This window comes from Petaurus breviceps, unplaced genomic scaffold (assembly GCF_028583685.1).
Source record: "Petaurus breviceps papuanus isolate PSGF00001 unplaced genomic scaffold, PetGlider_PUasm1.0 126, whole genome shotgun sequence".
NCBI classification, from domain to species: Eukaryota; Metazoa; Chordata; class Mammalia; order Diprotodontia; family Petauridae; genus Petaurus; species Petaurus breviceps.
In genome coordinates, this window is record NW_027185655.1 from 81,941,582 (window position 1) to 81,958,783 (window position 17,202).

The 17,202-nt window shown below is 35.5% G+C and overlaps 1 protein-coding gene across 1 annotated transcript in view; it reads right to left on the bottom strand.

Annotated features, from left to right (window-relative positions):
* The window catches only part of FSTL5 (follistatin like 5), a 1,185,743-nt gene extending 1,183,371 nt beyond the window's left edge, over positions 1-2,372 (bottom strand). Inside the window, exon 1 of the mRNA XM_069097493.1 lies at positions 1,813-2,372. The gene's annotated coding sequence lies outside the window, so the exon portion shown is untranslated. The remainder of the gene's footprint in view (positions 1-1,812) is intronic.
* Positions 2,373-17,202: the final 14,830 nt, after the last annotated feature.

Genomic DNA, 17,202 nt, shown 5'->3' on the forward strand with positions numbered 1-17,202 from the left:
TTATGAAGGTAAAAGGCATTCCCTTTTACTTTAAACAAACTTCTGGGCCCACTTGGCCATTTTCTCCATCTTTTCTTATTTGTGATTAAACTTTAATAACAATTAAAAATCCTCTTTAATACAAAGCAGTTTGCATACTGTAATTATGATCAGTTAAATATGTTAATATTTTACTGAAAACTTTATGGAAGTGCATGCACATTGTGTACAGGAACATAAATTTAACATTTAGCTCATGCATCATTATCCAACTTCAGAAAAAAATCTCAAAAAACTTCAGGAGACATGAGTGTCTGTACAGTTAACAAAAGAAAAAAATCAGAAAAAAAAATGTTAAATGATTCCAAGGTTACAGCCATCTAACTCTATCTAAACAATAACACAATTAGAAGACAATCTTCAAAAATGGCTTACAAATTTGCCAAAATTTCAATTTAAGCTTAAATATTTCTGAAATGCTGAGAAAAGGAAGCATGAACAAGAGCTGAACTGACATCTTACAGTTATGCATTTCACACATAGAAAAAAATGTTATCCAAAGATCAAAAAGCAGAATTTTAATTGCCAGTCTCAATACAGTTTAAGTTTAAGGTGTTTTTATTTGTTTGTTAGCTTTACTCCTGGTTTTTTTTTTTCCAATCATGTTCCATAGTTGACCCATTGTAACTGAATTGTAGATAGGTAATGGGTATATCTGAGTTCTATTCCTGAGGCAAACCTACTTTTTATACCAAATAAAGCTATGCATGGTAATAAGAAATAGAGGACTGGTTTAATAATGTTCTTATATAAGCTCTTACTACTAGATTAAACTGCCAGTTCAGTGTTTTTCCTCATAGAAACACCCTCTATACATTCTCAAAACACACTGCCAAGTTACAAAAGGAACACATTTTCCATAGCAAATCCCCTAAGTGGAGATAAGCTCTGTATTGAGCATGCAAAAGGTTAAACATTGCTGAAATAGCGAGGCATTTTTTTCAGCCTACACTTCCTAGTTCCATTCAATTACCAGCAGCAGCAGTGACTATAATACAATCTAATACAGTATTATTAAATCAGAACTCCCCATTTACATTTCCTACTAGCCAGGGGGAAGGCCTGACATTCACCACTCAATAGCAGAACAAACAACCCCCAACTCTCAAACACACATTGACCTTGCAGTAGGGAGTCCTCAAGAGGTTAAGTTTCCCAAGTTTTCATTTGGATCTACTGCACAGCCAAAAGCACACAGTCAAGTATAGAAGGGATATCCCCCTCAGTTCTTTAGCTTTAAAACCTTTCAAGTGCTCACTTTCACTTTCCAGATAGGTTGATATGGATCCCAGAGCTAATATTTATTAGACAGAATCTTGCCCACTGAAAATAAATAACATTTTAAGGTGACATTCCTTTAGAACAACTTGTTGGTTGATTCATTTAATGCTTTTTGCTAATATTTTCTTCATTGCTTACCCAAGGCAGTTCCTGTCTCAAGTGCTATGGTGGAAGTGGTGTTCGACCAATATTTTCATTTAAAAAGCTAGAGGAAACAAGATGATGCTAACTTTACAAATGCAGAAAGCCTTGAACTTCTCGGCTTTCATTGTTTGATTAATGTGACTAGATCCTCTTACAACAGCAAAAATTATAATGCTTCTGCGGATAATGATGAGCCCTAAATACTGTTCTCCCCAAATGTTCCCTCTGCAATCATCCAAGAATAAGACTTATAGTTCACAACTTCACATTTTTTTTATTTTGAAGCCTATATTCTGACTGTACTCCCCACTTAATACAGTAATATTCATTAAAAATCATTCGACTTACCTGATATTAAGAGTAATAAAAGTCCTCAAGGAAATTTTTGTTGTTGTCGTCGCACTTATTGGTCGTGGATATATAAAATACAATTTAAAAAGAAAAAAGCAACGGACCTTATCTGTTGGGGGAAAAAAAGAGATTAAAGCAGTTTGGTCGAAAACTATATAATTTCCGATGAAGCGCCTGAAAGGGCGTCCAGGTGATGAACTGAGAAGTCTCCCAGGTCCGATACAATTTTATCGAGTTGATCTGGGTGTGCTAGTGAGAGAGGTTCTTCAAGGTGCAAGGGATGGTGGAGGGCGTTGTCTCTGGGGCTCAGGAGCACTAGAAAGGTAGTGCGTCCTGTGGTTCAGCACCAGCAGCTCCTTGGACAGCACCAGCTCCTCTCACCTCCAGTTTGTCTCAGTCACTGAACCAAGCTGGTTCTCCCCCCTCCCTTTCGTCCTAGAGCCGCTGCCACTCAACCCTGGAATGTCACGCCTCCTCCATCTGACGTATCTAATTTGCATACCAGCCCCCAAGAGGTGGGCGCCTCCGAGTTGACTGGGGTGCACTTTGGGTCAGCAGCTGCAGGTGGCAGCCGCAGAAGCATTCTCCAGGCTTAGGGTGGGTGTGGATCCCACTGGACTCTGTGTCCCACTAGCATTCAGCCGTTTCCAAGTGTAATGTGTTCTGTGCAGGAGCCATTGCTGCCACGAAGGCTGCTGGTTCATTGCTCCCTGATGATCTCTGCGTACATAACATCAGCTCGAAGAGCTTCAATGTTTGCATCAAAAAGGAGAGAACTATAGGAGATCAGTTCTGATCAAATTCCTGCTCTTTGTCTAGCTCAGCTTTCTGCAACCCTAGTCTCCTGTTTTCTTTTTCCCCTTTACTTTCCTTTTTTCTTTTAGAAAAAAAGCATTCTGAAAAAGGAAGTATTTCCATCTCCCTCCCTGTTCCTTACCTCTGGCTCATTGCTCTGCTTAAGAGTTTCACTGCTGCAGAACTCTCCTCTCCTGGATAGAAAGTGGTTTGAGAGCTATGAAAAAGAAAAAAAAATACTAAACTTTAACAATACATGTGAAATATAACGGTATGTAGGCATGAAGACATTGTTCAAGAAAAAGTGTAGATCTCTCCTCTTCTCCACTTCCCCCTATTGAATTATGAGTTCTTGTCTTTTCCCCTCAGATTCTAGATTCTATCTGATCTCTTGAAATAACTGCCCGCCTTGTTAACCTCATGATGATTCTGAGGGGGAAATATTGAAATAGTCTTTTTAAAGAGAGTTTACACATTTCAGAGTAAAATAAAAACTGAATATATCAAAACCACCACCACCAACAACAACAAAATAATGTTTTGTTTGTTACCAATGAACTCTCACAAAATAATTAAGCTTCTTATTCTGGGGTTCTAAAGGTTATATGATATTTATTATAACTAATGCAATTGCTTTCTTAAAGAATAATGCAGGGAAAAGCACTTCACAATCCATGTGAAATGGACTATGATATAATCTCTGCAGATATATTTTTTTTATCCCAGTCCTGAGTTATGGGATGAACCTATCAGGAAATAGACCTGTCAAACTAAACTTCACAGAAAACTGACCTTGTTAGTAAATCCCATGAGTGAATAGGACCACCATCCACCATAAAGAACAATTTTCAAAATTTCTAAGAGCAATCATTACTGTTATATTGGATGATAATAATAGTGGGCATTTATATAATTACTTCAAGATTTGCTAAGTTCTATTCCTACATGCTATCATTTGATTCCCACAATAACCATTGTGTGTGCTGTTAATATATTTCACAGGTAAGCAAACTGAATATCATTGCAGGTTAAATGGAATGATTGTGGCTAGCAAGTGTATGAAGCAGATTTTAAATCCATGTCTTCCTAATTTCAAGGCCAGTGCTAACCACCTGTCTTGACAAGCAAGTTATTTATTGTGTTTCTAAACCTTGATTTACTCATCTCTAAAATGAAATTATCTCCAAGTTTCCTCCCAGATCTAATTAATATCACTCTATGATTAATAATATTTGTATCAGAATATTGTTGTAGAAGCTCCTCAAAGCAAATGTAATCATAAAAAGTTCTTCATCTGCAAACAACATTAGGGAATTTTACAACAAACTTAGAAGTTTATAAGTATGTCCATTTATGTCCATGTTAAGAATGGGCTTAACTGGTATCAGAAAGTCATTCAAACAATGGAAATCAGCACCTTTTCTATAACTTATAGTTAGGAGAATCATAGGATCACTTATTTATAATTAGAGGGATGTGAAAGTCTTAGATTATTGTATATAATACTGAAAGGTTAAGTAACTAGCAGTGACTTATACAGTGACTATCACTGTGTAACACCAGCCAATATAACATCAGCAAAGTGCCACAGTGTCCATCTTGGAGTGAAGAAGAACTAAATTTTGATCTAACCCCAGGTGTCTGTGTGTGCTCCAGGGCAAATCACTTCATTTCTGTTTGCCTCAGTTTCCTCATCAGTATAAAGGAGATAATAATAGCACCTACTTCTCAGGATTGTTGTGAAAATCTAATGAGAGGATAACTGGAAAACATGTAGCACAGTGCCTGGAACATAGCGAATGCTATATAAATGCTAGCTATTGGTATAAAAATAATATTATTATGGCAATTTAAGGTTTATGCATTGTATCATTCAATTTTCATTATAACACCTGAGATGGGTGCTAATATATTACTATTTTCTAGACAACATTGAATGACTGTCCCAGGGCTACACAATTGATAAGTGTCTGAGGTGGCATTCAAACAGACTTTCAACTACACCAAGGTGCCTAATGTGCCAGAGTCAGAAATTGAACACAGGTCTTCCTGGCTCTGAGGCCAGCTTTTCACTGAGGTTTTTCTTTAGTCAATGTTAAACTGCAGTAATGGGCTTCTGTGGAATGAGTATTGTGGAATGTGTTCTGTGCAGGAGCCATTGCTGCCACGAAGGCTGCTGTTTCTTTGCACCCTGTTGATCTCAGCGTGCATAGCACCAGCTCAAAGAGCTTCATTGTTTGCATCAAAAAGAAGAGGCATGGGGAAATTTTGGTTTTAGCTCTAGCTCTGTCAATTTCTAACCATTTGGGGACTGGACAAATATATCCTATTTGCATTTTATATTCTTCATCCACCATATTACCTTGCTGTCTATGTCTAATTTAGGAAAGTAAATGATAATTTATTTAGTTGACTGTAAAGAAACATTGGGCTAGATCTGGGAAGACAAGATAAATTAATTGTGACCTGCCCTAGCTAATGAAATTACTAATTCATGTATTGGAATTGGGGTGAGAAAATCATCAGAAGAGGGATGGAAAACTAATGAATTTAGACTTTCTCCATTGTTCTTTTGCCAACACTGAGAGGAAATAAGGTGCTAAGGGTGGTGTTTTTGGAGAAATATGTTTTGCAAGTCCCCAGATACTTACATAGCATACTTTAGGCTAACTATGAAACAGTCCTAACAGAAACTAGCAAAGTATATACCCCCCATTTCTTCTTTTTGTCCAACTGCTTATGTTACTCATTACTCCAATACCTGTCCCTTGCTAACTAAGAATCATAATTGTGTCATTCTTGGAAGGATCTATTAATATATCCTCTATTAATACAATATCCAAATTTTTCAAATCCCACTACCCATAATCCCATACTATCAAAATGTATGTCTTGTGTCACTTTTTCTCCAGTCCTTTCCTTTTGTTTGCCAAGGCACCTTACAGTTCACCTATTAACAAATCAATGCATTTTAATGAGAAGAGATTAGTTGTCTGTATTTCTTTTTGAAATTAGTAGGTGGGCTTTGACACTGTGATCAAATTAGCTCTCAGATTTTCAGTGAGTTATTTTTAGTGATGTTAAAGTGAGGTAGTATAGTTCTTTGGAATGAGAACTGGATAGGACTGAGAAAAAAAAATGGTGTTAATCCTAGCTCCTCCTAACAATTTGGCTGATCAAATCAAGTAAACTCTTTGTACTTTATATTCTGTACCTTATATACCTATAAAATGATCAGTTTTACATAGTTTATTCCTAATATTTGCTCCTGCTCTAAAATACTGTTCTATTCTACTTTAGTCTTTCTGGCCAATGTATCCCCAAATTTCTATTCAATTTAATTTTATAATCATTTATAAATTGCCTTCACTAGCCAAGGTATATATTTTTTAGATTTATGTTGATTATGTAAAATAAATTATGTTCTAATTCATAATGTAGGTGTATTATAGAGGCTTTGATCAAATATAACAATCTATGGAAACAAGTAGCAAAATAATTTAAATTTGACCTTTGGTTTTACTAGCATAGGCATCACTTAGGTGAGAAAAATCTTTCCAACAAAGTTCCTTCTCTGCAGCTGATAGATTTAGAGAACTGTTTACCACTCTGAGAAGATCAATAATTAGTCTAGGGCCACACAACTAGTATATATCAGAGGAGAGAACTGAAGCTCAGTTTTTTGTCTTGGAGATCAGTGTCCTAAGCACAATCGATGGTGGGAAACATATAAAGTAATTTAAATATTTATGTAGAATTCTCTTTAGATAACTTTTGATGATCCATTACTAACTCAGTTTACATCCATAATTACATGATTTTGGACTTAGCAGTCATTGAGAGTTGCTTTTAGATTTTGTTTGAACACCCAAATAAATTAAATTTGAATATTTTCTGACATTTAAAATATGAAAAGTAAAACCAGGCTACTTACCCTTCTAACAGACACCTGCTTTCATGCCATGCAGCACAAATACACATTTCATTACTTCAAAAGAAAAAGACTCATGATGTCTTTAAGCAGGGCAACACCAATAACATTCATTGCCTTAAATTAGAATTCAGCAATTTACAACTCATAGTTTTGTTAAAAGAAATCTCTCTTGATGGGTCAGATTTGGACTGTGGGACATACTTTGCTGACTTCTTTATATGACCAAATCATTCATCATCTCTGGTCATTGCTGGGGAGGGAAATCAATATCTCTCATGCAGGTTAGTTCCATTGATGGGTCCATGCATGAAGGCTTTCTACTTTAGTTGTATATATATAGACTTGTGCTTTACTGGCATAGCTTTTGAGAATCCAGGATGACCTCCACACCATGAATAGGTTTTGGAGTAGAATTTTATGGGAGATGCCATATTATCAACTTAGATATAAACATCTCTTTGTATATGAAGGTGTTAGAGTACTTTAATATGACCTATTTTAAAGAAACAAATGTATGCAAAATATCTCCCCAAACCCATCTATCATGTGTAATGTCATGCACAGAAGCTTTCCAGTAAAACTGCTACTGTGAACAGCTTTTTTATGGTTCTGATTACTCAGTATAGTTATCACTCTATTCCATAACAAAAGCAAAACATCCATGGAAAATCAAGGTACAGAATAATTCAAAATACAGCATTCACTATATTACAACTTGTCACAGAAGATCACAATATAATATTCACAACATAGTCTCAAAGTAAAATAGCTACTCTTAAGTTAACTCAATCAGTCACTTATCAGTAGTATCAAAGTACACAGTCAAAGCCTTCCACTCTTGGGGCAAAGTCTTGATTAACTCAATCAGTCACTTATCATTAGTTTCAAAGTACAATAGTCAAAGTACTCAAATTACAAATCAGTCTCTTATTCAGCAAAGTCTTACTAAGTATCATACAGAAAACCCTCCACCCCTTAGGTCACTAGTAAACTATAATTCCATAATTACTCAGTACCCAAGGAGAGCTCTTTTCATCTTGACTTGTGGCCTGCTCTCAGATTCCCTGGATCCCCTTCCACGGTCCAAGATTCTACCTGGATTCACCAGACTGTCACCTGAGTTCAATGGCAGACAGCTCCCAGTTCCTTGACCAGCTCTCTGGCCAGGTCCTGCTCCACACTGAACTTCACAGTGTCTGGTCCATGTCAGATCCTTCACTATTTCTGCTCCAAGGAATTCAAGGCTCAACCAAGCCATAAACAAACAGTCTCAGCATCCCAGTCATGCTTCAATTACCTGGGCTCCGGGCCTCCTGGTTCTGAATTCTGGGCTCCTGGGATCCTATTCAGAAGAAGGTCCACCACCACCACAAGTTCTCAGGACTCAGTTTTCCATTCTTCTGTAGCTGTTCTTCCACCAGATCTTGGTCTCAAGGAAATTCTGACTGTGCTTCTCTGGGGCTTTTCTTATATACACAGTATTACCTACTTTCTTCAAGCAACCCTTTCTGGTTATGTCGGTTAACAGGAGACAGGAGTTCATACCTTCTGTTCCCCCAATCACAGGCTTTATTGGTCACTAAGTGTTAAGTACCTGCTACTTTTGCCAACACAAAAAGGATCTTCAAATTCAAAATTACATTACCATTACATCATGTCAAATCATTAGAGAACCATTTCCTTGGGGCTTTAAAGTGGTTTTGGTCATTAATTATTTCCAATTAAATTAAATAAATATCATTGAACTTCAAATCTTTCTAATTATGTGATCTTAGGCAAGTCACTCAGCTATTTTTTAAATCAGTTTCCTTTTTGGTGAAATGTCTAGCACATGGTTATAAGAATCAAAGAATAAAATATATAGGGAGGCAAATAAACATTATGAAGTCATACTGAAGAATTTTATTATTAATCTTTTCATTATCATTATATTTCAAATGAAAATATGTCAGGTAGATATAATTTTATCTTCTGGTAATAGCTAATGACAAATTGTGAAGAAGCTAGAGAAAAAGGATACCATATAGACTTCTGAAGAGTGAATAGAGTGACTTGGTGACCCAAAATTGAAAAAGTCTTGATAGGAGGGGCACAGGGTTTTAGAGGTAGCAAATAAACCAATTTATTCTATTCATGGTGTTTCCTAGGGAATAATAATGATTTTGGAGTAAAATTATAAATTTGCAATGTAATTCTATAGAGTTTGTCCAACAAAATGTGTATTTGGAACAAAAAGTAGATAATATAAGCTAAGTCTACATTTAAAAAGGGAGAAGAAAGCAAATTGTTCTGCTTTCAGGAAGTTATCTTTTCAATACTAAAAATCTATTTATATTGCTATGTGATAGTGAATCGTGTAACATTATTGCTTCCAAAGAACAGGAAATGTTAGGGGCATATTAGATGTGAGGTAGCTGAAACACAGCTCCAAAAAAATGTCTCAAGTAGTGTATACGTCAGGAAAAGAAGATGAGTTGATCACGTAACAAGAGTAAGGGATAAGTGTTGGTGTTGCATTATTACACTCTTGATGTTGGGAGAAAATGAAAAATGCTTATGATACATTGAGTGTCCTTCCCCACATGTGGTCAACATTGTGGGAGAACATAGACAAGAGTTGCACAGGATCAGCATGCATCAATTGGTATTGTTAGAGGGAACTCCTGGAATCACAGATCACATCTGAGTAAAATGATAAATGTAGCATTCTCATTAACACACATGCACACACACACATACACACACACACACACACACACACACACATAGATTAATGCATATTAATTGAAAATTCCAACAAAATCCTTTACATAAGAAGGTGGATGGAAGCTTTGTTTACAAGTCTGGAGCCGGTAAATTTCTAATTCAAAGATCACTAAAAATAGCACCTAAGAGCCTCAAGAAAATCTCTGTAATCTGACTTTACAATGTCCATTTAAGCCTTTTTAAGTGAGATAATTAACCCCTACACACAGCTCTTTTTGCATTTCTGCTGTGTGTGTGTGTGTGTGTGTGTGTGGATACAGATGTGGAGACATTTATCTGTCAATTGTGTCTCTGTTTTATTATCTCTCTCTAATTCATACTTTGGACTCCAACTGGGGCACCTAATTTCTTTAGCTCTTTTTAAATCATAATTATTTTAACATATATGTGGCACATTAATACTATAAATACTTTAAAGATAATAACTGTACATTTTCCTGATGTATCTTCTTGAATCAATTATGAGAATGCTAACAGATAATTAAGAAAATACTGTTAAAAGCAAAGATTTTGAGCACACTCTAGTTTTTTGGTCATGTTCCTTATTTGTAAGTCTATATATGACAAAAAAAGCAGAGGAGAGTGAAAAGCTCCTGGGAAAAATGAACCAAGTTTGCTTTAATTGCTTTAATTAGTTTAATTATGCAATAGATTGCATACTCATCACAACATAGATTTGTTGTTTCTGAGCTCAAATCCAAAGAATTCCTGTCTTCCTGCAATGTGAAAATTACCCTGATTGCTTGAACTTTATTTAGAATGGACATGCATTTTAAAGAGAAGGTATCCTCATTTACAAATAAGTCATTATGTGTAAAGAATTGTTGAAATAGAATTTCATGCCCCAGCTTCTTCTGGCTGTTTGATTTGGGTATCATTTGTCAGTATATTGTCAAATATGCAACATATTACAGATCCTTAGAAAGTTATTTTTCATTATCTTTTCTTTCTTTCCTTCCTCTTTCTTTTATGAAAATAAATTTGTTTGTAAAATTATAGTTTTTCATTTAAAAGAGAGTTTTAGAGTAAGTCTTCTATTAATTCCTACTTTTGACATTCATGTGGTGTCTCAAAAGTCTTAGTGTAGTTTTAAACTATTAAAATTTGAATAGCTTGTGCTGAACATGGGCAAGAATTTTAAATTTTCAGTTCTCCAGTAAATACTAAAACAAAAACAATAACCTGGAAGTTATTCACCTGCATTGATGGAGGGATTTCTTATACTGGAATTTCCTAATACTAATAAAATTACAGGTCCAAATACAAATTATAGTACATTTAAATCATTTGCAATTTTTGTGCCTGCTATGTAGCAGAGCCATTTAATTATTTTCAGATGAAACTTAGATATGTTGTATTGATTATGTTGCTTAGATCTTCTGAAACAACTTACACTACTAACTTTAAAAACGAATGAACAGGTTTTTTGTATAGGTGGACAGAAGATTTGTTATAGATTTATTTTAGAATTTAGAGTTAGAAGGGTTGTTGGTCAAACTGCTACATTTTACCAATAAGGAAATTGAAATCTTTAGTCACAAAAAGTCTTTAGTGTAAAGCCAAAAGTTTAGCCAATTTCTCTTAACTCTAGTGTGCTATACCACACTGCAGAATTGTTGGGGGGGAAAGTTATTTTATGCTAACAAAAACAACTAGAGATTATTTAAAATACATGATTCCTTTATCAACACATGACAGATCTAGATATCCAGTGTAAATCCCTCTCCTGAGCTCTAGTCTCTTTTCACAAATTATCTCTTGGACACTGAATATGATGTCCCCAAAACATTTCAAACTGAACACATTGAGAACAGAACTCATGTGTCCCTCCAAATCTTCCCCGCTTCTGAACTTCCCTGCTTGTGTTGCAGGCATCACCTCTCCCAACCTCACCACCTCAGAGGTTACCTTAGCTTTTGTTCTCACTCCTCACTGTAGCTTTGTTTCCAGGGTCTGTTTTTTCTGTCTTTATATCATCTCTGATATATGGCTCCTCTCTACTCACACAACCATTACCATAATTACCTCATTCTTGATGATGTTCCATCTTTTTACAGTCATGTCCAACCCTTTATGACACCGTTTTATAGTCAAAGATACTGGAATGATTTGCTATTTCCTTCTCCAGTACATGCAAATAGGGTTAAGTGACATGCCCTGGAAGTGTCTGAGTCTGAATTTGAATTCAGGAAAATGGGTCTTCCTGATTCCCAGCTCAGTCAAGACTAGTGTAATAGACATCTAGTTGGCCACCCTACTTCATATATCTCCCCACCTCTCTCTCTCTCTCTCTCTCTCTCTCTCTCTCTCTCTCTCTCTCTCTCTCTCTCTCTCTCTCTCTCTCTCATACATACACACACACACACACACACACACACACACACCCCACACACTAAAGTCCACTGGTCCCCTTTCACCTTTAGGCTCTCATAAAAAAGAAATCACTTTATTGCCACTTAAATACATCCGATTCTGACTGATTACTACATTTCCGGGTTTCATAGTCTCTCCTTCACATATTCTATTTTGCAGAGACACTGATGGACTTGTTATTCTTTCCACCAAACTTCCAGTTCTGTGCTTTTTTTTCCTGTCTGTCCCCCATGCCTGGAATGTTTACTCTCTTCACCTCTGCTTCTAGATGCCCTGTCTTCCTTCAATAATTAGCTCAACTTCCACAGTTTGCAAAAGGCCCTTTCCAATCAACCTCTTCTTCCCACCACAAACCTGAACTGGGATCTTCTCTGTGAGATTATCTCGAGCTCCTGTGAAGTAGGCATGAAGTAGGCCTTTCTTTTTATTCCCAGGATTAATGATAGCCCTTGGCACAAGATAAGTTTAAAAGTGATCGTGACTTGTTATTTTATTTACAAAACTTATATTTTGATAGATGACATGAGAAAATAAAAGGTTATTCTATCAAAAATCAACATAAGGCGGATCCATGTATACATGTCAATGTATTATTTTTAATGAATTTTACATTCTTACTACCTAGAAATAAGAAACAATCAGCAAGATGACACTTTTTCTAAAATGATTACAAGTGGTATGCTCAGGGAACTATTGCATATTAAGATGAAGTGATACCATTTCAAAAATGAGTTCACTGAAATACAAGTTCAGTTAAATCTCAGATAATGACAGACAACCTGACACTGGATTTTAATGACTGGAGTTCCTCTTTGAATTCAAAGACTACCACAAATCTCAAAGGAAGAGATGGAAACAGTGACAGGACATTCAGATGTCAATTGTATAAGGTAATCAAAAAGCAAATTATGCATACATGTGCTCACTGTGGAAAGCATATAGATTTATTTTTGCTACCCATATCTGGAAACATGAATTAGGACAATTTTTCAGTTAATCATTTTAAGCATCATCTTCAAAAGTTGAGGAAAATTACTTTAAATATTGTAGTGATTGAAAATGAAATTTGCAAAGATGTCATTTACCAAGGACCATGGAAAAGGTGCTGAATTGGGAACTAGAGAACCAGGATTTCAGTCCTATTTCTGCTGTTACTAGTATTACCTGTATGACCTTGGAAAAGTCATTTAATTTCTTCTGTAAAACAAATTGTTGTATTTACAAAGCTCTGTTTCCTTCCAGCTCTACATCTGTGATGCTAAAATCCAGTTTATATCACCTGCCTTCTTATTTTTCATTCCCTTTGATCATATTCCCAGATACCATAAATCATAGATCAGCCAGTTCTCAGAGATGATCCTTTTTTCTTCAGAGTGAGAGCATACCAGTATTCTCAGTGCAGCTCTATTTGGGCACTGAAAGTTTATATCATGAGGGAAAGAACTCTTCTTTTTTTTCTTCCTGGTCATAATGGAATCAACTTTCAAAAGAAGTTAGAATTACCCAATGTTTCTGTGCAATGAACTCTCACACTTGGATGACCAGTTGTACTTTTAAAATTGGTATAAACTAATATGACAAATAATGGCAACTCTCATGTTGGAAGTGTAATGAGATGAGAATTTCAAATTGTTATCAGGCCTCCCGGTGGCTTTACAACCTGAGATAACATATTTATGACAGCAATTGGCATATGTATAAAAGGGAATTTTTAGTCCTTAGACAGAGAATCATGTTTTGAAAGTAGAAGTTGGGAAAGCTGAATATAGATTCATTTTGCTATGTTTATACAGCAAATACATTTCAGTAACCTTGTTCATATGAACAAAAGTATTTACTGGGTTGTAAATCTTAAAATAGAGACCTATAATTTAAAAAAAAATAGCAATACATTCATGGTTAAAAGCTATGTCACAGGAGAGGGTAGAAATTTCAGTAAAGCTAGAAAAATACAAGAAATTCAAAAAATATGTAATTTTTAAAAAAGATTGGAATTGACTTTAGACAATTAAATTAATATTATAATTTTATTAAGTTCATATTATCTTGCTAATGGTTTATGATATTCCCTATATTCTGGTAAAAATAAGGTTATAATTATTGAATATATGGGTTACACTTCTAATTCAATCAGCTTTAAAATTAATTGAACAATATCAAACTTCTATTTCTAATAAGCAGTTTTATAGAAAGAAACTTTGGAATTTCACTATTCGATGGGCCCAAAAATTGGCAAGTACTACATCGTTCAAGAATTAGAAGGAAGTTTACTAATTAGGTAATGAAAGTTAACATTGAAGAACCTATTTTTCAGTTTTGTTTCAATGTTTAAACTTTCAAGAGATCTCTTAGGGCATCTACTGGCCATTCTTGGTATTGCAAAGACAATATTTAATACAGGTGACTAGAGTTCTGATTTCCACCAAACAATCATGAAAATAGAAGTACATAAAAATTTTGTAGATAAAAATCTGTCATGTTTAGAGTAGGGTTTAAGTATTATGAAGCAATGAAGACAAATATGACACTAGCATTGGGTCTTGCAAACTTCAAATCAAAAGAGAACAAAGTTATGAAATACAATTATTATTGCTCTTTTGCTATGTTCATAAGTGTTAATTTGCTACTTGTAAGATTTAAAGCATCAACAATAAAATTATAGTCATATCAATATTTCCTACCCAATCTTATGGATATTTAAAATAATCAATATAATAGTAGTTTCTGATTCCAATAATGAATACAAAGTAATTTAATGATGATTCATCTCTGAATTAAACTTTAAAATAAACAGTATATATAATTTTGATAGTATGTAAATGAATTAAAGGTTATATATTCCTTAAACTTAAATTGTAAATCTTTGCTTTAAAAAGGAAGATGACTGCCATTATGCATATACAAAAATGGTCTAACTGGATGTTTCTATAACCATAAGCTGCATCACAGTTTTGTAGGTCTCGAATAGGAAGAGCATTTAGAAGCTATATAGCCTAACACTCTTATTTTACAAGTGAGAAAACCAAGACTTAGGGAGATTAAGTGATTTGCTCAAAGTCACCCATGTGTTAAGTCTTGAAAAAAAAGAATTTGAACCCAGTTTCTCTAATGGCAAAACCAACTTGTGTTTTTTATCATCATGTCCAGTGTGTGTGTGTGTGTGTGTGTGTGTGTGTGTGTGTGTGTGAGTGAGTGAAACTTAGAGCAAAGTACATTGTGTGGACTCTAAAAATCTGGCTAAAATTAGCATGATTCTGAGAGAAGTCAATAAAATGGAAGTGAAGCACAGAGGCAGAAGAGAGAGTAAGTGTGGTTCTCAGTGGACTGACTCCTTGAGAACACTCTCCCCATCTTATTACGTAACCCTAAAAGGCATATCAAATTCAGTGGTCATGAAATCTTGGTTATTAAAGGCAAAGTATAGTAGCAAAAGAGGTAAGAAAAGATGACAAAAAAGTAATAAATATACAGATTGAAAGGTTTGTGTGTATGTGTGTGGAGGGGGGAAGGAAGGGAGGAAGGAAAGAAGGCAGGGAGGGAGGAGAAGAGAAAGAGACACAGAGATAGACAGACAGACAGACAGACAAAGTAATTGCCTCTAGTGTAAGCTGGCAATTTTATATCTTTCTCCCTTGCACATGTACAGATTCAAAGTGTGCAATCCCTCCCATTAGTGTAGGTTCTCCTAAACACCAGGACCCAAGATGAATGTGGCTGCATCCTCAAAGTGATTCTGGAAGGAGCCTGGGTGAGTGGAATATAATGGAACCTAAAGCATAGCTCATCGGAGAATACATGCAGGTTGTAGTAACTTGCAAAAGAAAATTTTCTTCATATTTCCTCTTTCCTTATGAACAATCTAGAAAGGAAAACAGATAATTTCAGTTTTATGGGAGTGGTATAAGAACAACAGCAAGGAGATGGAGGGTGGGGGTAGGAGGTAGTTAAAAAGCTTGTTCAGGTGTTACAAATAGAGAAGCATGGAATAAAAGTTGGTACTTGAAGTAGTGGTTAAGTACTGTACATATTCTGGGTATGTATTTTGTTGTGACAGAAGGATAGCCTGTTGGTAGAGAAGTGTAGCCATTGGTAAATATGCAATTAAGAAACCTTAGTGCCTCACAACATGAGAATAGAGTGAAAAATTCCAGTGGTACCATTGAAGCTTGGAGCTGTTGGCCTGACTGGGTTCGTTAAGACTCTGTTATGAGGTGTCCTAGGAATCTGTGTTTTGCCTTGTGTTGTTTAGCATTTTGATCAGTGATTTGGATATTCAAAGGCACAGATAGTATCATTATCAAAGTTACATTATCTGAAGGCACCAAATGCATCATTATCAAAATTATAGGCAAATCTGAAGCTAGTAGGAAAAACTAATACATTGGATGACAGAGTGAGGATGTGAAAAGATCATAATATTCTAGAAAATTGGGGCAGAATCTAATGAGATGAAATGTAATGGGGACACTTGAATTCAAAGAGGGATGGTTAGATATAGATTGAAATGAGGAGCTTTTATTAGATTTGCTTAATGTGAATCAGCAATATGATGTGGCCTCCAAAAGAGTTAATATGATCTGCCTTAGTTAGACCACGTCTAACATACTATGTTCAGTTCTGTTCACCACATTTGGAAAGGGAATTGATAACTAGGGAATACCTATAGGGAGTCAAGCATATTGTTCAAAAATCTTGATTTCATTCCATAAGACAACTGGTTAAAGATGCTTGAGAGATCATCATTTTCAAGTATTTTAAGGACTGTCATAAAGAAAAGGGATTAAACTTGTTCTGCTTGGCACTAGAGGGCAGAGTTGGGGGGTAGGGAGAATGGGTTGAAGCTGAAAATTTACAATCAATGTCAGGAAAACTTCCTAACCAAAATAGATCTATGCAAATGTGGAATAGGCTGCCTCCAGAAGAAGTGAATAACTTAGAGATCATCAAGCAAAGGCTGAATGACTGCTTCTCAGGTCCTTTCAGGCATAGCGTGGAATAGATGATTATTGGAGTACCTTCCAACAGAAATATTCTGAAATTTTGATCTATTCATCATACTGTATTTTAATTCTGATGCTTTGGATCAGATGCACAGCAGTGGGACTTGTGTTCTTACTAGATCTCATTCTCCAAAGAAAATTTCTTGAAGCAACAATCCCTCAGAGTTCTCATGGATGCTTTGCCTGGACTAGATTGGTCTTCTATCCTTGCCAGTAAAGTATCTGATTTTGAATCTTGATGAACCCATTGCTGATAGGTCCTGTTATGTCCTGATTGACTGCTCTGAGTTCTCATGTGCCTGCCACAATTTGTTGCTTAGATTCAGATTGCTTCCTTGACTCAGATGGACCTGATTTGGTATGGCCATAATTTCCCTAGACACTCTCCAACACAAAATTTTACTTAGGGCTGCAATTCTAGACTGCATAACTAAGGGTTTTTCTAGTTATTTCACCATTCTTATAGTGAACACATGAATGTGTTCAAAATACACTTGTGCCCCATAGATATCTTACAGA